Here is a 22,852-nt window from a genome sequence, read left to right on the forward strand (position 1 = left end):
GTAACGTGCACCTTTTTTTGGCCAAATTACGTCACAAAAATCCAGGTGCGCCATTAGATTTGATTGTGCATTTACATTCACCAGCAAATGAAAAATTTTGTTTTGAAAGTTGAGGTGCGCCTTAGATTTGCTGGAGCATCAGATTCGCGTAAATACGGTAAAATGTGTGCAAAGTGGCATAGAAATCATTAGAAATGTTTGCCAAGTACTTGCAGTTAAATTATATATTGCTTTTGTTTTTATTTTCTTCGGTTATTAAGCATTGCCTGACATTTTCGGAAGGTAAAATTAAAATTCTTTGTTTTTCCGAAAGCAGTTTCTGTGCTTACAGAAACCTAGAATTGGAAAGGGACCATGAGAGTCATCTAGTCCAACCCATTGCAATGCAGGAATCTTTTGCCCAGCATGGGACTCGAACCCCCAACCAACCCTGAGGTTAAGAGTCTCATGCTCTGCCAACTGATGATTATATTAAAATTATTAGATGCCAAACTTTCGGAGCTGGCATCAAATTCTTCCAGCCTTTCCAAGTCCATTGCTGGTGTAGAATTGGGAACAACTTTAAAGAAAATAAAATCTCCAAGCATGTCGAAGGAGCATTATTTTTAGTGCTTTGCATAATTTATATTGCATGCTGAATTTAGACTTCTTTCTGGCACGTTAGGGCACCTTGGCAGAAAGCGCATGAGCAACCTTCTCCTTGCAACAGATAAATGCCCTTTGGCTCTCACATCCTTTCCTGTCTCTCAGCAAAGCCTTTCCACTGCACTGCTCAGGAATGCTTTTCAAAAGGGGGGTTAGGAAACACATTCCATTTTGTCTAAGGGAAATGCTGATTAAATAGCTATTGACTCTTCTTAAGCTGTCTTTGATGGAGCTTTAAGTAGTGATTAATAGGTGCTTATCTGCCCCTACGTTGTCCGTACCTCTATAAATATGCTTTTTGTGCAACAGTACTTGGCCGATGTAAATCTTAAGGCCCGGAAGGATTATAGAGATATAACACTCAAGGGAGCCCTTGTATTCTTTCGTGGAAAAAACTGGTTTTGGGTGTTGTGGGAAGGGGACGTATTTATGTGCACGCAGCGTAGGAGGTTAGAAACCTCTGTAAGTACAAGAAGAAACCGAAACTGAAAAAAAGCAGTTGTGAATAATACAAACAGAAATAAGACCAAAACCCGGCACAGAGGTTAAAAAAAGCTGAAAACCATTTTTAGCAGAGGAATGGAGACATTTTCTCCCTGTCTTATAATAGTCGAGGGCGTCCAATGAAGCTGAATGCTGGGAGATCCAGGACAGATAAAAGAAAGGGCTTTGGCCATGCCTTGTTAGACTGTGGAACTCCCTGCCACAGTGATGGCGTTAAAGGCAGATTGGACAAATTCATGGAAGGGAAGGCTACTTTCTGCCGCCACTGTTGGAGTCATTATGCCTTTGAATACCAACGGCTGAGAATCACCACTCGGAAGAGTTCTGTGACGTTCAGATCCAGGGTGGATTTGATTTAAATCAAATCTATTTAAATCAGGATTTAAATCACTAGTCAGTAAGACTTGATTTAAATCATTTTTATTTTTTTATTTTTTTTTTGCAGAAAGAATCATTCTTGCTGGTATAATCTTAATATTCACAACCAGCGGAAGGTTTCATTTTTGGAATAATAAATTTTCAGCGTAGTTTTTACAGTTATATCAAAAATCACCGATTTGGTTACGCAATCAGAAATACATAGACCGATAATTATGAAATTATTGTGAGGTTTAATAAGTTAACTGTCTATATTTGGACAACTTTTCTGCTGTACTTTACTGGAAGGAGAAAAAAATAATCATTTCCTTAATCACAATTTATTTAACTAAAGCGATAACATTGTAGCATATGTATCCATGTTTGTTAACTGATGTGGTTAAACTTTTTTAAAAAACAACAACAAAAACATGAAAAACTTAAAACAAATCCTTATTTCCTGATGGATAGCCTTTGGACTATAATGTAACCTAAATAGAAATTATCATTATTCTTCCAACACAGGTATACACACAGACATTTCTCACCCTTGGATTTATGATAAATGTCTCCAAACACCCTCCATTTTTTTGTGTATGTGTGTTTCCCACCCCAGCAGTGTTTTTGCAAGTCTGGGTGCTCTTGCTTTGCTTAAATAGAAAACTATCTTTAGAAAGATTTTTCCTCCAAAAGCATTTTATTTTAAAAATCCGAGTTAAATTTTAAAAAAATTGATTTTTTTTAAAATTTAAAAATCATTGATTTTTATCCACCCAGCTCAGATCACTCCTGTATCTGTTTGGTGTCTTCTGGGATGCAGAGAAGGGAAATTCTGATCCTAAACACCCACTCCCTTGCGGGATATCTTCAGGAGAAGAAAAAACTAAGGAGTAAATCCTGCACAAATCTGGAATGGAGTCCCTAAGATGGTTGGATGGCGTCTTGTCCACCTCCTTCCAGCGACTCCTGCAGCCAAGCTGGTGCCAAACGTCTTGCTCTGCTTTCCTTTGGACCCTGTCAGTGAGGCTGAGAGAGGGGGTCTTTTTGTCTGGGGTCTGGGCAGCCCAAGACCTCCCTGCCCAGGGTTGCACCACAGGGAGGTCTCTTGGGTGCTACTAATGCAGCAGTTGGACTTCACCCCTGGAGGCACACTCCGTTGTCTCTCAAGACAGGCAGATGCCGTGAGAACGGGTCAGCAACCATTTTCAGCCATGGGCCAGTCCACTGTCCCTCAGACCTTGTGGGGGGCCGGACTATACAGTGGTACCTCTGGTTGCGAACAGGATCCATTCCGGAGGCCCGTTCGCAACATGAAAAGAGCGCAACCCGCAGCGGCTCGTCAGCGCATGCGCGGGTTGCGATTCGCTGCTTCTGCGCATGCGTGTGACGTCATTTTGCGCTTATGCGCGAGCGGCGAAACCCAGAAGTAACCCTTTCCGGTACTTCCAGGTCGCCGCGGGACGTAACCTGAAAGAACGTTACATAAAGCGGACATAACATGAGGTATGACTGTACAGTGGTACCTCTGGTTGCGAACTGGATCCGTTCCGGAGGCCCGTTCGCAACATGAAAGCCCGCAACCTGGAGCACCGTAACCTGAAGGTGCGATTTGGTGCGCGTGCATGAGCGGCGAAACCCCGGAAGTAACGCTTTCCGGTATTTCCGGCCTTAGGTTGCCTACCCCTGTGTGAGAACAACGCGAGCGACTTGATGGCTCGATCCAGCAGTACTTTTCTGATGTTCTGAATTTGGACCTAGACATCCTTCCTGGAGACCCTTCTCCCAAGTTTCCCTGTCAGTGATGTGAGGAGCAGTTAATTGCTACGGAGAAGACCTCTTCAGCAGTGGTGGCCTGTTTGTGGAATGCCATCTCCAGGCTGGCGTTTTAGGTACCAGACAAGGGTGTTTTTTTAAAAAAAAGAATTATCCCAGGCATTTTAATGGGTACAGTGGTACCTCGGGTTAAGAACTTAATTCGTTCTGGAGGTCCATTCTTAACCTGAAACTGTTCTTTAGCTAATGGGGCCTCCTGCTGCTGCTGTGCCGCCGCCGCACGATTTCTGTTCTCATCCTGAAGCAAAGTTCTTAACCCGAGGTACTATTTCTGGGTTAGCTGAGTCTGTAACCTGAAGCGTCTGTAACCCGAGGTACCACTGTATAGTTATCTGGTGCTTTTTAGATTCTTTCACCAGATTAACAGTACAGTGGTACCTCGGGATACGAACGGGATCTGTTCCGGACCCCAGTCGCATCCTGAACGCAACGTAAGCCGTGACGGCATGTCTGCGCGTGCACGGGTCGCGTTTTGCCGCTTCCGCACATGCGTGTGACGTCATTTTGAGCATGTGTGCGAGCGGCGAAACCTGGAAGTAACGCGCTCTGTTACTTCCGGGTTGCCGCGGAGCGCAACTCAAACGTGCTCAACTTGAAGCACATGTAACCTGAGGTATGACTGTACAGTCATACCTCAGTAATGCCTCTTGTTATGTCCGCTTCATGTTACGTTTTTTCAGGTTGCGTCCCGCGGCGACCCAGAAGGGGTTACTTCTGGGTTTCACCACTTGCGCATGCAGAGACGCACAAAATGACGTCATGCGCAGAAGCGGCGAATCGCAACTCGCGCGTGCACAAACGTGCCGCTGTGGGTTGCGTTCCTTTCATGTTGTGAACGGGCCTCTGGAACGGATCCCATTCACAACCAGAGATACCACTGTATACAAAGAGCTAGATTGGATTTGCCAAAGGCTTATCAGGTGCAGCATTCTGTTCTCAAAGCAGCCAGCCAGATATTCATAGGGAGCCTTCAAGGAGGACCTGGGGGCAACGGCCTAATTTCCCCGTCTGGGACCCCCAGAAACGGGCATTTATAATAGGCATGGTGCCTCCAACAGCAGCATAGCTATTGGTAGCCACGGGGAAGGATACAAATGCCACAGATAAATGGAGAAACAGCTCTGGCAAAGCACATGTAGAGACTGTGAGGAATGGCGTGGCGTTTTCCGATTCCAAAGAGAATTCGGCTGTCTTGCAGGGTACTTCCTGAGACGCAGAACAAGACTCGTCCGAGACAGATGGACCTGCACTTCAGAGTGGCTGAAGTGGGAGGAAAAGGAATGTGAATTCAATCCCAAGGCTTAACCTTATCTCCCCAGAAATTTAGAAACCCCTTTCCATAATCCTGCAAGCAGAAAGAGAAGGCCATCTTTATGTACATTATTCCATTTCTATCCGCTATTCCTCCAAGATGGCTTACGTGTTTCTCCTCGCCGTCTTATTTCCACAGCAACCCTGCCAGGTAGGCTCGGCTGAGAGTTGATTGTTATAAGAAAAAACTGCTCATTTTCCCTCATGGGGTACCCAAGAGCCCGTATACTAGAGTCCTTATGTAGGTTCTCTGTGGGCAGGAGAAAATAACTGGGGCCGACCAGAGAATATTGAGAAGCAAAGCAGCTAGTAAGCCTGATCTTTATTAAACTGTTGCAACAGGGTGCTCACACACAAACACACACACACCCCGCAGGGAGGGAGGAGAGGAACCCAGAACATTGGTGTGCAAGCTCTTATATAGACTTTTGAAATTGCCTCCCCTGTAGCTCAAGGTAAAGGTAAAGGGACCCCTGACCATAAGGTCCAGTCGTGGCCGACTCTGGGGTTGCGGTGCTCATCTCACTTTATTGGCCGAGGGAGCCGGCGTACAGCTTCCGGGTCATGTGGCCAGCATGACTAAGCCGCTTCTGGTGTACCAGAGCAGCGCACGGAAACGCCGTTTACCTTCCTGCCAGAGCTGTACCTATTTATCTACTTGCACTTTGACGTTCTTTCGAACTGCTAGGTTGGCAGGAGCAGGGACCGAGCAACGCGAGCTCACCCCGTCGCAGGGATTCGAACTGCCGACCTTCTGATTGGCAAGTTCTAGGCTCTGTGGTTTAACCCACAGCGCCACCACCCTCCAAAACATCATACATACATCTCAGAAAGAGGTGGTCCCCAGCAGAAATTTGAGTGTGTTGTTTCTCTCCTGTCTGCCAGGATACCTGATAATGCCTTATCCGATTGCCTTTTCTGGGTAGCCTGGCCATTCCTTGGAGATGGTAAATACTTAGTTCCTGAATCTCTTGCGCATATTGATAGTGTGCTCAGCTTAACAGATACTTGCCAGACGGTATTTACAGGGAGGTGTAAGCCCCTACAGTCCAAAGACAATTTGAAAGCTTTCCCCATTTCCTTCCTCCTTGCAGAGAAAGATTTGAGGTCAATTTGGGAGAGCCAAAATGGCTTCAGGATTGTTCTCCTGTACTATTTCAGACACATGGTTTATATACTTATGTATGTGTTTGCCTTGTACATTATGAACATTAGGTAGGTAGGTAGGTAGGTAGGTAGGTAGGTAGGTAGAGATAGATAGATAGATAGATGATAGATAGATAGATAGATAGATAGATAGATAGATAGATAGATGATAGATATGGATGGATGAGAGAGCTTCATGGCCAAGTTTGCATTTGACCGCCCCGGTTCCCAGAGCCTATCCCAACTTTCTAGCTACTACATCACTCTGTTACGGTGGCTTCTGTTTCTCACATGTCTGCTGGACGGGATATTGTTGTTTGGAAGGAGATAGGAGCCATAAGTAGTCTTTAAAAAGATAAATATTTCTGCTTAAATGCAGTGCATTTCCTCTGTAAATTTTGCATGGCCCACCTTGCTTGTCAATCAGAGGTTTGCCCAGGCTTGTAAACAGCTGCTGGCCCAATGGCAATGTCCTCTAAGCATTCATTAATAAAAAAATATATTAAAAACGTTACAAAAGCGTCGTTCTCTCCCTGCAGCTTTGAAAGTCACAAATGACTATTTGTGGGCAGGCAGCCAGTAGCACATTTTTTTATTTTTATTTTTTGTGGGCTCATCCATACCTTGCAGACTCATTTGCAAAGCTGAGTTTGCTAAACAGGAAGAACTACCGCTTACAAGGAAACACACAGATGGCGTCTTTGTAAATGCAAACGAATCTCGCTGCTAAAAAAAAATTGAGCCACTCCCATTACGATTCAGTAGAAAAATAATCAGCTTCCGTTAGTGAAAAGGTGTCATCTTGATTGGTGACAAAACCAGTGGTGTCACCTAGAGCCAGTGTGGTTTAGTGGTTGGAGCAGGCAGCCCCAACCTTTGGCCCTCCAGATGTTTTGGACTACAATTCCCATCATCCCTGACCTGGTCCTGTTAGCTAGGGATTATGGGAGTTGTAGGCCAAAACATCTGGAGGGCCGCAGGTTGGGGATGCCTGGTAGAGTGTCAGGCTAGGATCTGGGAGACCAGGGTACAAATCCCAACTCAGCCATGACACTCATTGGGTGACTCTACTCCAGGTCCTGCCTCTCAGCCTAATCTACAACACAGGGTTGTCATGTGGATTCCTTGAGGAGGAAGAGAAGAACCATGAATACCATCTTGTATGCCTTGGAGAAATGCAATAAACAATGCAGATTTTAATAAGAATAAGAATAAGAATAAGAATAAGAATAATAAATATTTATATCTCACCCATCTGGCTGGGCTTCCCCAGCCACTCTGGGCAGCTTCCAACAAAATATTAAAATACAGTAATGCATAAGACATTAAAAGCTTCCCTAAACAGGGCTGCCTTCAGATGTCTTCTAAAAGTCTAAACAAAAAATTTTTTTCCTTCCAGTAGCACCTTAAAGACCAACTAAGTTAGTTCTTGGTAGGAGCTTTCGTGTGCATGCACACTTCTTCAGATACACAGTGTGCATGCACACGAAAGCTCATACCAAGAACTAACTTAGTTGGTCTTTAAGGTGCTACTGGAAGGAAAAAAAAAATTTGTTTTGACTATGGCAGACCAACACGGCTACCTTTCTGTTCTAAAAGTCTGTTAGTTGTTCTTTTTGACATCTGGTGGGAGGGCGTTCCACAGGGCAGGTGCCACTACTGGGAAGGCCCTCTGCCTGGTTCCCTGTAACTTAGCTTCTCGGAATGAGGGAACCGCCAGAAGGCCCTCGGCGCTGGACCTCAGTTTTAGGGCAGAACGATGGGGGTGGAGACGCTCCTTCAGGTATACTGGACCGAGGCCGTTTAGGGCTTTAAAGGTCAGCAGCAACACTTTGAATTGTGCTCGGAAACATACTGGGAGCCAATGTAGGTCTTTCAATGTGGTCTTGGCGGCTGCTCCCAGTCACCAGTCTAGCTGCCGCATTCTGGATTAGTTGTAGTTTCCGGGTCACCTTCAAAGGTAGCCCCATGCAGAGCGCATTGCAGTAGTCCAAGCAGGAGATAACCAGAGCATGCACCACTCTGGCAAGACAGTCTGCGGGCAGGGAGGGTCTCAGCCTGCGTACCTGATGGAGCTGGTAGACAGCTACCCTGGACACAGTGGGGTTTAACCTAACTAAGCCCTAATCAGAGAAGTCCCATTGAAATTATTGGAACTGTTATTTTTACTAGTTGCTTTCATTACAGAAATGATGCCAAGCAACTTGCAAGTCCTGTCCATTAATTTCAGTCGGTCTACTCTGAGTATCCCTTGAGGAATGGCCAGTGAATCACTTGCACCCCCTATATATTTTCCTGCGTTATATCTCTTTTTCCTTCTCTTGAGGAACATTCAGGGGAGCCGGCGGGGCAGGGGCAGAAAGGGTCAGGGTTGGGGGGAATCCCCATTTACACGTGTCCTGCAATGGAACGCTGGTCTGAGTGGCTCCCATGAGGAAGCCACAGAAAGATTGTGGTTAAGTCAGGGGTGCTGTGGACTCAAAAAGGTTGAAAACCACTGGCAGAGCCGCCGCACCCCATCCCAGATGCAGGGAATGTGGAGCTATGATCTGGCTCAGGGATGTAGGAAGGATTTTGCCTGATGCCATCTCTGTGACCCGCACCGGTTAACCTGCATTCTGCACCCACTGAACCCAGCACTCTGGAAAGGCAGCCTTGCTTTGGGCTGCATTTTTATTTCCATAATTGCGTCCTTAAAGACAGTTCCAAACTGGGGAAAGAGCGCGGCTTAAAAGGCTTGTTGAAAAAGGAATTTCCTCCTCATGCGCTAAGAAGGCAACCGAGCCGGCCCTTGTCTTAATATTCCAGGGGAGGGTAATGTCCACATTATCTGCGCAAATGTCACTGCTTCTTCCTGTAGTAAACATTCGTCGTAACAGATTTCTGCATGCATTTCGTCTTCGCCCGGCTGGCCTACCCACTGCTTTGAAAGGAAACTGGACCACGATTCTACTGCCTTGTTTCTTTTCCTGAACCTTCCTAACCTAGAGCAGTGGTTCCCAAATTGTTTATGCGCCTTTGGTTTCTTAAACTCCTTCTCAGCGCCCCCTACTCTATAAATAGGTAAAGGATAAAGGGAGCCCTGACCATTAGGTCCAGTCGTGGCTGGCTCTGGGGTTGTGGCGCTCATCTCGCTTTACTGGCCGAGGGAGCCGGCGTACAGCTTCCAGGTCATGTGGCCAGCATGACTAAGCCGCGTCTGGCGAACCAGAGCAGCGCAAAGAAACGCCATTTACCTTCCCACCGGAGCGGTACCTATTTATCTACTTACACTTTGAGGTGCTTTCGAACTGCTAGGTTGGCAGGAGCAGGGACCGAGCAACGGGAGCTCACCCTGTCACAGGGATTTGAACCACCGACCTTCTGATTGGCAAGTTCTAGGCTCTGGTTTAACCCACAGCGCCACCCACGTCCCTTACCCTATAAATAGCTTTATTCAAAATAGTGGTTTGCACTGCCCACTCAGGAATGGCACAGTGAAATTCAAAGCAGGAACAATGAATTGCACATTTATTTCAAATCCAATTAAAGCTATTTAGTTTAATGAATTTGGCAAAACGGATGCTCTTGATGCTGTGATACCAGCTTTTCGAAGGGGCGAAGTGATCTGGAGCTTCTGGGAATTTGTTCAGAAGCTGAATGCTCTTGGGCACTCCTAACAGACAACAATAAGATCCACCTTGGCAGCCACAGGGGTGCTTTCAAAGAGATCTTCAAAATTCTTTTCTCCACAATTGACCCATTTCTGACACCCGCCTTTTTTCCCTGTGGGGCTGGGCTTCTCTCATGTGGCAGTGACTCTCGGATCAGGACGCATGTGAATAAGTGAGCTCTGCTTCAAGGTCTCAACAGTGCGACGGCCAGTGAGTTGGCCACTGGCTCTTCTGCCTCTGTAGAGCAGCTTGATGCATCAACATAACTGGATCGCCTTTCTGTGAACACCTGGGAGAAGACATGAGCTCAATACTGTCTTGTTGGAAGCACATTCCATAGGGCAGGTGCTACCACACCAAAGGCCCAGAGCAGGCATAGACAAACTCCGGCCCTCCAGATGTTTGGGACTACAATTCCCATCATCCACTGGTCCTGTCAGCTACGGATGATGGAAATTGTAGTCCCAAACATCTGGAGGGCCAGAGTTTGCCTATGCCTGCTCCAGTGCATACAGCTCTACTAAGAGCAACTCTCCGGTGGGAATGAAGTGACCAGGCAGGGGTATACATGGTTAGGAATCCCTGGAGATAACCTAGGACACAGGTAAAGATAAAGGACCCCTGACAATTAAGTCCAGTCGCGAACAAATCTAGGGTTGCGGTGCTCATTTCGCTTTTCTGGCCGAGGGAGCCGACGTTTGTCCGCAGACAGTTTTTCCAGGTCATGTGGCCAGCATGACTAAGCCGCTTCTGGCGAAACCAGAGCAGCGCACGGAAACACCGTTTACCTTCCCGCCGGAGCGGTACCTATTTATCTATTTGCACTTTGACATGCTTTCGAACTGCTAGATTGGCAGGAGCTGGGACCGAACAACTGGAGCTCACCCCATTGCGGGGATTCGAACCACGACCTTCCGATCGGCAAGCCCAAGGCTCAGTGGTTTACACCACAGCACCACCCGCGTCCCTAAGGACGCAGCTACACAGCTGCAAAAAAAAGGTTTAAATGTGTTGTAAAGTGCAATATACAAATGTGACACTAGACAGCAACAGTGAGCTATGCAAAATTCAATGTATTTTTCAAAACTTTTTTTTTAAAAAAATGCATTTTCGCAGCGTTTTTAATATGTGTGTAGATTCCACCCTAGTCCCACATTGTCCAGGGTTGTCGTAGCTCCTGCCCAGAGAAATATCATGCATGGAGCTGTCTGCAGAACCCAAGTTGGGATATATACCCCTGCTGATGGCAGTATGCAGTGCATGGAAATGGTATGGATTTAAACTGGATTTCAAAGGGGCTTTGGAGACAGCAAAGAAGCCACATAGAAGTTCTGATTTGGAAAGCAGAGAGAAGCCGGTTCTGAAGCAACTTGCATTTTGAAACCCGACCAAAAAAAAGGGTTTTTTTTTTTTTTATTTAATCATGGCAGTCGTTTGACTCCATTCATTAGTCAAGAGTATATTGGAAGGACATAGCTTATTTGGCAACGAGAGCTGCAGTGGAAATGTATAATTAGTTAGTGGGTTTCACCTGATTTTCATATTTAATCACAGCCAAGACTCTTTATAAATCAATTCTCTCAACCTCTTTGCTCCTTCTCCAGCTCAAGGGATGTCACCCATTCATAATGGCCCAAACCTGTAAGAGCTCGAATCTTTAGCTAGTGGAAAACATATTCTGCACAGCATCGGCCCATATTCTCTGTGTTTTGTTGGAATGTTGTGGGGGCTGTGTAGCCTTGATCCTATGCAGAAGTGAGTGGGCCCGGTGGGGCTTACTTGAAAGAAACTGTTCACAGAATTGACCTGAAACTGTGTGGGATTGAGGTTAAAATCGGCAACACATTTATAGAAAACTATTTGGTGCTACTTGCTTTTGTTTAAGTACCCTTGCTGTGTCACTTGGCTACGTTGAAATTATTCTTAATTTCATTTATGAATCCCTTCCTTTGAAGCATCTCAATTGATGCAATACAATCCAATCCAAACCACATACCGTATTTTTTGCTCTATAAGACTCACTTTTTCCCTCCTAAAAAGTAAGGGGAAATGTGTGTGCGTCTTATGGAGCGAATGCAGGCTGCGCAGCTATCCCAGAAGCCAGAACAGCAAGAGGGATTGCTGCTTTCACTGCGCAATGATCCCTCTTGTTGTTCTGGCTTCTGAGATTCAGAATATTTTTTTTTCTTGTTTTCCTCCTCCAAAAACTAGGTGCATCTTATGGTCTGGTGCGTCTTATAGAGCGAAAAATACGGTACATTGCATATATAGTTTGAGAAATTAACATATATGAAAAGAGTTCATAAAGCAGTTTCAGATACATTCAGATAACAGCTGGGACATACATAGTACTTAGTTCATAGCGTTGGCGATTGTCATTCCCATTCTGAAAAATGAAATCTTGTGCAAGATGGTGAGTAGTATAATACAGGCTTGCATTTAGCTACTAGCCTGGTACCCACAGGTAGGCATGCCATGCAGGTGAATGAAAACCTTCTGGGGGAAAGATAACTAGACACCTGGAAGGAGACTACTCAAACCTTCATTAGAAGAGAGTTCCAGAGTTTGGGGGCTGCCCAGGAGAAGACCCCTTTCCCCACGGAGGCTAAGCCAGACTTTGTTGAATGGAGTCTGTAGGTCAGACATGTCCAAAGTCCGTTTCGGGGGCCTAATCCGGCCTGCTGGTCGGTTTAATCCGGCCCCTGTGGCAGTTTATTTCCTGGGGTAAAATAAAAAAAAACCTCAACAACTTCAATCCTAAAAAGAAGCTCAACAACTCCACTCTAAAAAAAGTTCAACAACTTTATTCCTAAAAAATGCTCAACAACTTCAATCCTAAGAAAAGGTCAGAGGTCAACAACTTTGGTTGACCCTTTTTTCGGCCCCCACGGCCCTTCACTTCATCAAATCTGGCCCTCTTTGAAAAAGGTTTGGACACCGCTGCTGTAGGTGAACCTCCCCAAGAAGGTTTCAAGAGCTGGAAGGGAGGGCATGTTCATAATGGGACTACAAATAATTAGGACCCAAGTAGTTTTAGGATTTAGAGATCAGACATAGCGCAGGGATGCCCAACCTGTAGATCACGATCTACTGGTAGATCACCGGGGTGCTCCAGGTAGATCGCGGGACGATAGGAAGTGATCACTGAGAAACAGCTTTGCCCCCCCAAAAGCTAAACAACCTTTGGCAAATCTCCCCCTCCCCCCATTTAGTTGCCACCTTTGGTAGATCACTGTCAGTTTTCTCATATTGGGAGTAGATCACAGTCTCTTGGGAGTTGGACGGGTCTGGACATAGGCAAGGGATGTTTTGCATGCAGAAGGTGTCTGGATCATTTCCAGGTAGGACTGGAAATGTCCCCTCGTTGAAAAACTGGAGAGATGCTACTAGCCTGTGTCAGCAATGCTGAGCCATCTGGGCCAGTGGTCCGACTCTATAAGCAGATCCCTGTTTTCCTGTGTTCACATCACGTAGCAAGCCGTTTGTCTCATTCTGCACCAGCTACAAGTTCCAGACATTTCGCCCCAAAGGCAGGCTCCTCATAGAATGCCTCTCAGTTGGCCGATCTGGAAGTTGCATGGTCTGAATGAGAACAGCCTGGTCTCTGTCTTCCTGTGGCACTCAAAGCAGGCATGGCAGCCAACGCTGATAAAATGCCATAAGCTGCCACCTGGGATTCCAAGAGCTCAGCCACATTGCTTAGGCCAGCAGATCCAGATCTTTTGCAACATATTTTTTTAACCAGCTTTGCTGATTAGGTTAAAGCACCTCCATAATTGCAAAAAAAATTGCTTATTTTTGCAATATTTTAAAACCAGTTGGCGATTAGATGAATGCACCTCCATATTTGCAAAAAAATAAAATGCTTATTTTTTGCAATATTTTTGCTGAAGAGTTTTGCAGCGTAGCAAGAGAACGTAACACGGAACGCTCTCTTTCTCGTTCCAAACCCCGCCGTTCTGTGCCCCCTCCACACTCTCTCTCGTTTTCTCAACCGCTTCCTCTCTTCATTCTCTGCGCGGCCACCAGCTTTTCCTGTCTCTAGGAAGCCTTCGCAAGAGATGGCCGGGGCTTTCCCAAAAAAGGGCTTTAGCGTTGCATTTAGATTATGCCATTTCCTTTGCCACTCCCTTTCCTGTGAAGTAAGAAGACATTCACTTCCCCTCTCCTCCTTTTTTTTCCTTTTTGTTCTATCACCCCTCGAGTCTATCTGGCTTTTTTTTCCCCCTTCCTTTTTTGCAAAATGTGTTGTGCCGTGCCCTGCAAGTAGACATCAGTCTGCTTGGAGAGACCTCAGGATGGCTAGATGGAATCCTGCCAGCCACAGAACAGGTAAGGGAACCTGTACTAACCTGGAACCTTTTCCCATGCTCTCACGGTTGTCTTCTTCTGACTTTGGGCAAAATAGCCTTTCGCAATGGGGTGGTGTCTCTGCAACTGCCCAGCCAAGGCAGCTTTTGCAAACAGAATCCACTTGTCCAGTGTTTGGGCTTTTTTTGCTTTTAACCATCTGTCCACAACTTCATGTGTCAGTTGTCGGAGGGGGGGAAAGAACCAGTCCCCCCCCCCCCGTTTGCAAAAGCTTCCTTGCAGGGAGGCAGTTCTTACAAACTGTGGGCAAACAAATGTCTACCTGTCTGCCTCATTTAAGGGCCTGCCTGTCAAAGCCATATTCTAAAAACTTCAGTGCTATGCTGTAGTTCAATCCAGAATAATTTCCCTTAATACACATTTGTATTGTCTTCATAACTAGGGGAATTTCTGCTTACTCAGAAGCTTGGCGTTTCGGGAATATTTGTGCTCAGAACTGGAAAAAATATTTCATATCCTATTTCACGCTGGTGTGACCCGTCCTTGTCTCAATGCTTTCTGCTTGTTCTCTTCCATTTTCCTCTTCATATCCTCCCCACCTCTTTTTCCTTCCATGCCTGTGTTCTGCTCACTTTACCAGACTTCTTTTTAGCTGCTTCTGCCACCTCCGTTTCTCTTCTCCCTGCCGGCTGCCAACCTCCTCTTTTGGGGATCATAAATGCATAGATGTTTAAGTGGATTATCATATTGATGCTTCGGTTCAAGCTTATGCGCCGCATCTCGGTCGGCGCATAGAAATAAGCCCTCTTTGAAGCGCCGCGCTCGTGCCGCCGTCGCTCCTCAGAAGACAGAATCGTGTGGGTGCCTCTTCTGCGTGGGAAGCTGTTTGCACGAAGCGGTTCCTGTGCGTGGTGTTGCTGCAAACCTTGCTCTTTTTGCAGGGGGGCTGTGGCCAAAGATGGCGCTCGAGGCATTTGGGTGTCATTTCACCACAACGCATTCCTTGGGTGCAATGGCAACCACCCAGTTTGCCATCTCCTTCCTCTATGTTGGCACGGAGGTCACCCACAGCCGTCTCCCAGCAGCCGTTGTGGGTGAACTGGGAGACACCCAGTTATGGCACGTTCTCCCCAGGAGCTACTGTATTTTTTGCTCTGTAAGACTCAATTTTTCCCTCCTAAACAGTAAGGGGAAATGTGTGTGCGTCTTATGGAGCAAATGCAGGCTGCGCAGCTATCCCAGAAGTCAGAACAGCAAGAGGGATTGCTGCTTTCACTGTACAGCGATCCCTCTTGCTGTTCTGGCTTCTGAGATTCAGAATATTTTTTTTCTTGTTTTCCTCCTCCAAAAACTAGGTGCGTCTTGTGGTCTGGTGCGTCTTATAGAGCGAGAGCGAGTATTTTCTGAACCCCCCACATTGCCCTCTTTCCAGTAACTGGCAACTCTCCCCCCTTCCCATTTCTGTTTTCTAAGCCCATAAACTTCTCCCGGAACATATTAATCCGCTGCTGCTTTTATCTGTTTTATTTAAATATTCATACGACGTTTCACATTTTAGGATTTCTGCTCCAGATTATTTTCATTTCTCTGTTCACGTTAACTCTCTTTCAATATGGGGTAGTGGCAGAACACATCATACTGTCAGGTTACAATTGTATTTTATTTTATTTTATTTTCTGACCAGGATTCGGCTACATAACTTCAGCGTCCGAGTAGTCTGTTTGTTTTATTATTATTACTCTGTATTTTGTGTTTCTGTATTATGATTTTATGTTGTAACTGCCCTGAGACTCGCAGGTATAGGGCGGTATACAAATTAAAAAATAATAATAGTTCGTGAGTTTCCTGAAGCTATTTTATTCTAATTGTCCCTCTAGCTTAATAGTATATTAAAGGCAGTAAGCGAGTTTCCTTTCCACTTGGATTAGTCATCGTTTTGTGTTGTGATGTAGGGGCTTCCTTTTCGTTGCCTGCTTTTATTTTATTTTTATTTTAAAGAACTGAGGTGGTTACAGGATCTGACAGGAGTCGCCTAGCAGAATGATTCCTACTCACATATCAAAATGTTCCCTAAAATCCCACCATGTGCCGCCGCCCCCCGCTCCCAAATCTACTCCAAGTGGGAAGTTTTAAATGGTTGATGTTTTATTGTGTGTTTTAATATTTTTTTGGGAGCCACCCAGAGCGGCTGGGGCAACCCAGTCAGATGGGGGTGGCATATTAAATAATAAAATTATTATTGCTCCCCAAAAAATTGTTTTGGGAGGATCCCCACAGCAGATGGGTGTGTGAGGAGAGCGAGGGCAGTTTCCACAGCACGGCCAGAAGTCATTCGCAACTTTGTGCCATATACTATAAACCAGTGATGGCCAAACTTGGCCCTCCAGCTGTTTTGGGACTACAACTCCCATCATTCCTAGCTAGCAGGACCAGTGGTCAGGGATAATGGGAGTTGTAGTCCCAGAACAGCTGGAGGGCCAAGTTTGGCCATCACTGCTTTAAACACTCCCCCCTCCTCCAAAATCCTGGGAAATATAGTTTGTTCAGGGAAACCCCCTATTCCCCTTCACAGGACTACAGTTCCCAGAGTCGTTTTATAGTCCTCTTCAGAAGGGAATGCAGAAAATGGCGGCCTTCCTGGCCACTCTCAGCACCCTGAACAGACGACATTTCCCAGGATTCTCTGGGGGAAGCCATGATGGTTTAATGTGGCATCATCGTGCTTTGAATATATGGTGTGAATGTGGCCTTTGGGCTGGATTCAAACCCTGTGGTTTTCAGTGTGAGAATTAAGCCTCTGGTTTCCAGGCGGTGAAAATATCCCAAGTACATAGTGGGCAAAGATGCCCAGGAAATTAGATGAGAACTAGGCCTGGTCCTAAGTTAGGCCGGAAGAAGCGGCCTACCTCAGCTGGAAGTTTCTTGTGGGGCCAGGAAAGAATGGCAAAAATTGGCAATTAGTTAACCAACATGTCTTTTTACCACAGGTTTGTGGTAGGAGAGGTGAATGCCGTTAGGATATGCCGTTGCCAAATTCCTTGAGTCGTCTCTGGATGTGAGGCAACTTTCCTGGGAATCTTTTTGCCCATTGTGGGGCTCAAACCCACGACCCTGTGATTAAGAATCTCATGCTCTACTGACTGAGCAATGTGGGCGTTTTTGTATACATATTTTTTTCTTTGCAAATTCATATACTGCTTTAATAGTAAAATGCCGAAGCAGCAAACAATGTCAAATTCTCTTTTTAAAAATAATAATAATTAAAAGACACAATAACCTATCACTAGGTCACACGCCAGGGAAAGCTTGTGGAAATAAATTGTCAACTTTTTTTTTGGCGTGGCTTTTGGCCTTTCCAGTGGAATATACTATAGTCTCCGTTCCCCTTGGAATTCCAGTTTTTGTAAACTTAAGTTGTGTGGCGTAGGACTGGCTCCTGGTGACCCCTTTGAACGTCACACTGCCGAATCACCAAGCCACAATTTGGAAACCGGGCGGCAATGACTCTTGAACTGCGCTGTTAAATCTGTTGCGTACGAGTCCAGGTTCCCCAGAACAAAAAGGGGGAGCCGCCCCCTTTTCAAAGCAAAGAGACGGGTCCTTATTTTGTTGTCTTGGGAAATTTCCGCATTTTCAGATTGTTCCTCTTCGCAATTAACACACTCTCTCTCCTTCCTCTTTTTAAAGGGCGTTTTAGCTACCCAAAATGAACTTCCTCCTTTGCTCTGCTGCTGGGCAGATCCTCTGCAGATTTTCATGTGCCCTGGCTAGGCCAGGTCTGCAGAGCTTGCAATCTGCAAAGCCACATTCAGCCCACTGAAAGTGGATGGTGGCCTTCAGAAGCCTCGTAGGGAACAGAATTCGGGACCGACCATTTTTTTTAATCGTAATTGTAGAATTGGAAGGGACCTTGAGGGTCACTTTGTCCAAACCCCTGCAATGCAGAAATCTCAGCAAGGGCCCTTCTCCTCCCAACTATTGCTGTCTCACACTTTCTCCACTCTAAAATCTGGAGATTCTCTGTGCTCCGAAAACCCAAAAAGAATAGCCATGGTGTGTGACCTTTTTCAGATTGCGGCCAATGGGTTTGAACTAAAGGGACCCATCTGATAACGGAAATAACTTGCTAGCTGGGTATTTCCCCCCATTTGTTTGCTTAAGTTAATCCTGAAGAGACAAGCCGTTACTGCTGAGCTTCAAAAGCAGCTTGTCTTTTCGGCATTAGAAGTTGCTTAAAACCAGTGCCTTGAATTGCAGCCCCAAATACTGGTTGAGCAATGCTGTAAGTTTCAGAGATGGTGTGATTAATCACATCGAAGGGTCTCCCTCGTACTTTTGTTTGTTTGTGGCCACTAATAAATCACTTCTGGGATTACCACTTGGTCAGCAGGACTGGGCGAAACTTTCCCCCGCGATATTCGTAGGCTGCTGTCAGTCAGAATAAACCATCCTTCCTCAACCTCTGGTGTTTTGCACTTGCAGATCCAAACTAGCCAGGTGTTTTAGACTACAAGCACCAGATGTGCTGGCTGGGAGCTGTAATCCAAAATATCTGGAGGGCACAAGGTTGGGGAAGGCTGGAATAAACCATATTGGGGGGCAAGATGGGCTAATTGACCTGGGATAAAGCACCAGCTTCGTCTATTTCCATGTTCATGCAGAGCCTCCTTCCTTTGGGATTTCCACTGAAAGCATCTGTCAGTGCATGTTTATTAGGCGTAAGATATCCCAGCAGCTGGGAAGGAAGATTAGCCACCAAAAGAGATCAGCGGGGAGAAGCCCTCCCCAACAGACAGCTCCCTCCTCCAGCAAAGAGCTGCTGTGCTTGCTGAGTACAAGTCCGGCGCAGCTTCCTCCTCCTGTGAGCACTGGGGAAGTCAAGGGGCAAGGCAGCCCTGAAGCCTTTCCAGCCTTCCTTCTATGCTGGTAGAGGCAGCATGTGGCCAGGAGTCCTGTGTGTTCAACACAAGCGGATCCAAATTCCTTGCACGCTCAAGCACCGTATCTTGCAGCCTTGCAGCCTGGCTCTCGGAGTTTAGCGTGAGTTACGATATTCTTGGTGTATGTGTATGAATGTAGATATTGGGGTTGTATCGAACAAAGCCTTCCCCTTTGCTCCAGGACTTAACATTTGTGCAAGGCAACGTCCCCTCTCCTTCCCATGTTGCCCCCGGATCCTGGGGGTGGGGGCAGAGCAGGAGGGGAAGTTCTTCTGCACAAGCAGAAGTCCTTTTTGCAAACAGGATGACTTTGTTCAATCCATTATTTGTTTCTTATTTGTACAGTGGTACCTCGGGTTAAGAACTTAATTCATTCGGGATGTCCGTTCTTAACCTGAAACTGTTCTTAACCTGAGGTACCACTTTAGCTAATGGGGCCACCACCACCGCGCAATTTCTGTTCTCATCCTGAAGCAAAGTTCTTAACCCGAGATACTATTTCTGGGTTAGCAGCGTCTGTAACCTGAAGCGTCTGTAACCTGAAGCATCTGTAACCCGAGGAACCACTGTACTGAATATTTAGAGTTGAGATTAAATAAATTCCTATGTGTATTTTTTTAAAAAAAACACCCAATTGAAAGCATTGCAGTGAACCTGGCTACCTTCTTTCACCTCTGTTTGCATTCTGGGAAAGGTGATTGTGCAAATGCTCGTGCGAGCCTCATCTCTGACCAACGAAGCCCAGAGTTGCATAGAGAGGCTGCTGAATGACAGGAAGGAGTTGCCCAAATGGTGAAACCAGATGCTCATCAACAAATGTAGAGTTCCCAATCCTGCGTTTGCCTCTAAAGGTGAAGGAAGTGGAATCGTTTTGTGTTGTGTGTGCTTAACCCTTCCCCAGCAGCAACTTTCCCCATTTCCCTGGGAAACATGGTCTTGGAGCTCAGCTAGAGTGAGGACCAGTTTCAGAAGACCAGTAATGACCGAGGAAATAGTTACCGTAATTCCCTGGCCTTCCTGCACACACATATTGATTCTTCCCTGCAAATGACCCTTTTCCCTCTCTTCAAAGGCAAACACAGGATTAGTAACCCTGCTCCCATGTTTTATGATAAATCACTAGTTCTGGCCTCAAGTTAGGGATGGGTGTTTTTTATGCACACTTTAGTATATGCATTTTTTTGTACACATTGCTTGTGTGGAGAACTGCATTGCCATATTCAGAGAAGTGCACATTTCAAAGGGATGCCTGTGTTTTGGTTCACACATTGGACAGTGCAGAATAGGTAGATTCGCCTTTCAGTGCAAACTGAATCAGATTCTCTACTTCAAATGCACTTTAGAAATTTTGAGTGGGCAGGGCCAGTCTTGTTTTGCAGCAGGACACATGCTGCTTTTCCAACCAAAGCAGCAGCAGCAGCATGCATCACTTCTCAGGCAATAACATGGAGGCTCCCTCCTTCCTAGTTTCTACCTTTCCACAGCGCTCTGTATACTCCATCTTCCCCAGTGCCTTCTGCTTCCAGAATGGGTTGGGTAAAGACTTGTGGGGAAGATGGGCGGATGAAGGCTCATGATGGATAGCTCACTCAGTAGAGCACGAGACTCTTATTAATCTCTGAGCCGTGGGTTCAAGCCTCACGTTGGGCAAAAGATTCCTGCATTGCAGGAAGGTAGACTATAAATGACCCTCGTGGTCCCTTCCAACTCTACAATTCTAAGAATTACGGAAGGTTGCATATGTCTGCACTCCTTAACTCTGTAAAGCTTTCTAGGGCCTCCTAGAAAGACGTCCGTCTTTCCAGACATTTATTTTGGGGAAGAGGCTGTCACTCAAGCCACGGTGCGCATGCTTTGCATCCAGAAGGTCCTCTGTTCCATTTCCCCCCTTCCCACCCTGCAATCTTCACTAAATAGAGTCAGAAGTGGCAGATCAGAAAAGAGCACTGAGTGAGCCCCTAGAACACTTGCGGAGGAGGAGATCAGAAAGCGTATTTTATTTCTGCCTCGACTGCTAGCCCAGGCAGCAAGGCAGTGATGGAGAGGCAGACAGGCAGGCAGTATTAGGTCTCCCTCCCTGTCATGGTCCCAGGACGTCCATCTCCTCTCCAAGCCTGCAATAAATTCTCCCCGCCTGTGCCACTGGGTTGCCCATCGATTGGAAAAAGCCAGGGCTGGAGAATGAATGACTCTTAAGGGCCATTCTTGCATTTTACGCTTTAGTTCAGGGGTCAGCAAACTTTTTCAGTAGGGGGGTGGTCCACTGTCCCTCATATTTTGTGGAGGGCCGGACTATATTTTTTTTTTGGGGGGGTGAACGAATTCCTATGCCCCATAAGTAACCCAGAGATGCATTTTAAATAAAAGGACACATTCTACTCATGTAAAAACATGCTGATTCCTGGACCATCCACAGGCCAGATTTAGAAGGCGATTGGGCTGGATCCAGCCCCCAGGCCTTAGTTTTCCTACCCATACTTTAGTTCACCCGGGTTGCACCACTACACTAAAGCATTTTTTGCTGCCATTTTTTTGTTCACTGTGTACTTTTTGTTCCCGTTTTCTCTTTACCCCCTTTATTTTTCTGTGTTCTCTCTTTCTGCCAGCCCATCTGAGTTTCATCCCCCCACCACACTTTTGGGGGGTTGGTGTTTAAATGCTTGGCAGAAAATGGAACTTAAATCCCTGCTGGAGGGACACACTTTGCAATCGCATAGACTCTTGAGTTTAGGACAGTGGTGTTCAAACTTTTTTCAATGAGGGCCGGATTTGATGAAGTGAAGGGCCGTGTCGGCCAACCAAAGTTGTTGAGCTTTTTTCAAGATTTTTACCCCAGGAAATAGACTGCCACAGGGGCCAGATTAGACCCCCAAAACAGACTTTGGACATGAGAATGTGAAAGCCATGTTTATTACAGGAAATGCATGTTGGTTGGGAAAGTTCCCTAAGATGGAGTCGCGTTGAGCTATGCATCTCTTCAGGAGAGACACACAAAGATGTCTCCTCTCCCAAGGTGAGGATGAAAAAGGAGGAGGTAGGAAATGAAGTTAGCAACCCAGGAGTATATCGGTCAGTCTTGCACCTGCGGGAAGGTCAACACAGGTTAGGCCAGGAAGGACAAGGAGGTTCCTCTCCCCCATGCAGACGCATCAGCCTCCAATGCAGTTTCAGCACTTCCTCCATGCAGCAGGTTTCTGCGATGCCATTGCGTAATCCTCCCCATCTCCCCCTTTTTTTCTCCCTCCAGCCTCCTCTCCCTGTCTTTCTCTCTCAACTCCATTTCCTCCCTCTTGTGTCTTATCCTTGCATCTTCCTGCCTCTGACAGCCAAAGGCACAAAGGGCTTTCACTCCCTCAGCAAACTCTCACACAGGAGAGAATCTCAGGTGGCCTCTTTCTGGCTGCAACAGGCTGGGAAAGCTGTTGGCAAGTCGGAAGGTGCAGAGACATCGTTCAGGGCTTTCTCTTCCCCTCTTTGATTTCTCGCAGGGCAACACAAGCGCAGGAAATGAGGTTTCACGTAGAAGCCACAAGCTGCGTCGGCAGAGCCCATACGCAGCATGACACTAGCTACAAGCTAGGAATGGCTGTTCCAGAGCATTGTTCCATTTTCCAGGGCGGGAAAAATCCCAGAAAACCCTGTTGCGTCCTGGCAAGGGTTTCCTTGCAGTTGTAACTGGAACGGGCATCGTCGGAATAGAAATGGCAAGATATTCTCCGTAAAGGCTCCTATCGCTGTCTTGGGTGCATTGAGGTTCTTTATTCCACAGCTGTTCCAGGGAGATGATCCCAGACTTTTACAGCTCTGCTAGTTTCTATTTTATTTTTTTTCAAATCCCAATCCGATTTCTAATTGCCATCATCTGTTTCTTCGGGTGTGGTCTGGCTAATCTCCCCCCCCCCCATTTTCTCCCAGCTCACATCCTTGTGCTTGCTGGATTGGCCTGGTTTCCGGCTTCTCGCTGTGTGGTGTTAATACATTCTGTGAGGCAAACACCTGGGATTCATGGGAGCATGTGTCTGGTTTTGATATTAACGTAGCCGCAGAGGGAATCCACAGTGTTTGTCGTCAGCTTGGCAGATGTTAACAGAATTGCATAACAGGATTCCAAGCTAAGCCTTTTTATCCTAACATTTGGTGGCACGGGTCTTT

At 46.2% G+C, this 22,852-nt stretch overlaps 1 protein-coding gene across 4 annotated transcripts in view; it reads left to right on the top strand.

Annotated features, from left to right (window-relative positions):
* Nucleotides 1-22,852, top strand: part of RGS19 (regulator of G protein signaling 19) — a 57,635-nt gene that overhangs the window by 10,616 nt on the left and 24,167 nt on the right. The window contains exon 1 of one of the 4 annotated variants that reach the window (XM_053394519.1): nt 13,444-13,781. The exons of 2 other annotated variants lie outside the window; for them this stretch is intronic. The gene's annotated coding sequence lies outside the window, so the exon portion shown is untranslated. Of the gene's footprint in view, nt 1-13,443; nt 13,782-17,924; nt 18,801-22,852 lie in introns of those variants that run through there. One more of the 4 variants, XM_053394521.1, reaches the window with a different exon arrangement.

Source organism: Podarcis raffonei, chromosome 6 (genome assembly GCF_027172205.1).
Source record: "Podarcis raffonei isolate rPodRaf1 chromosome 6, rPodRaf1.pri, whole genome shotgun sequence".
Lineage (NCBI taxonomy): Eukaryota > Metazoa > Chordata > Lepidosauria > Squamata > Lacertidae > Podarcis > Podarcis raffonei.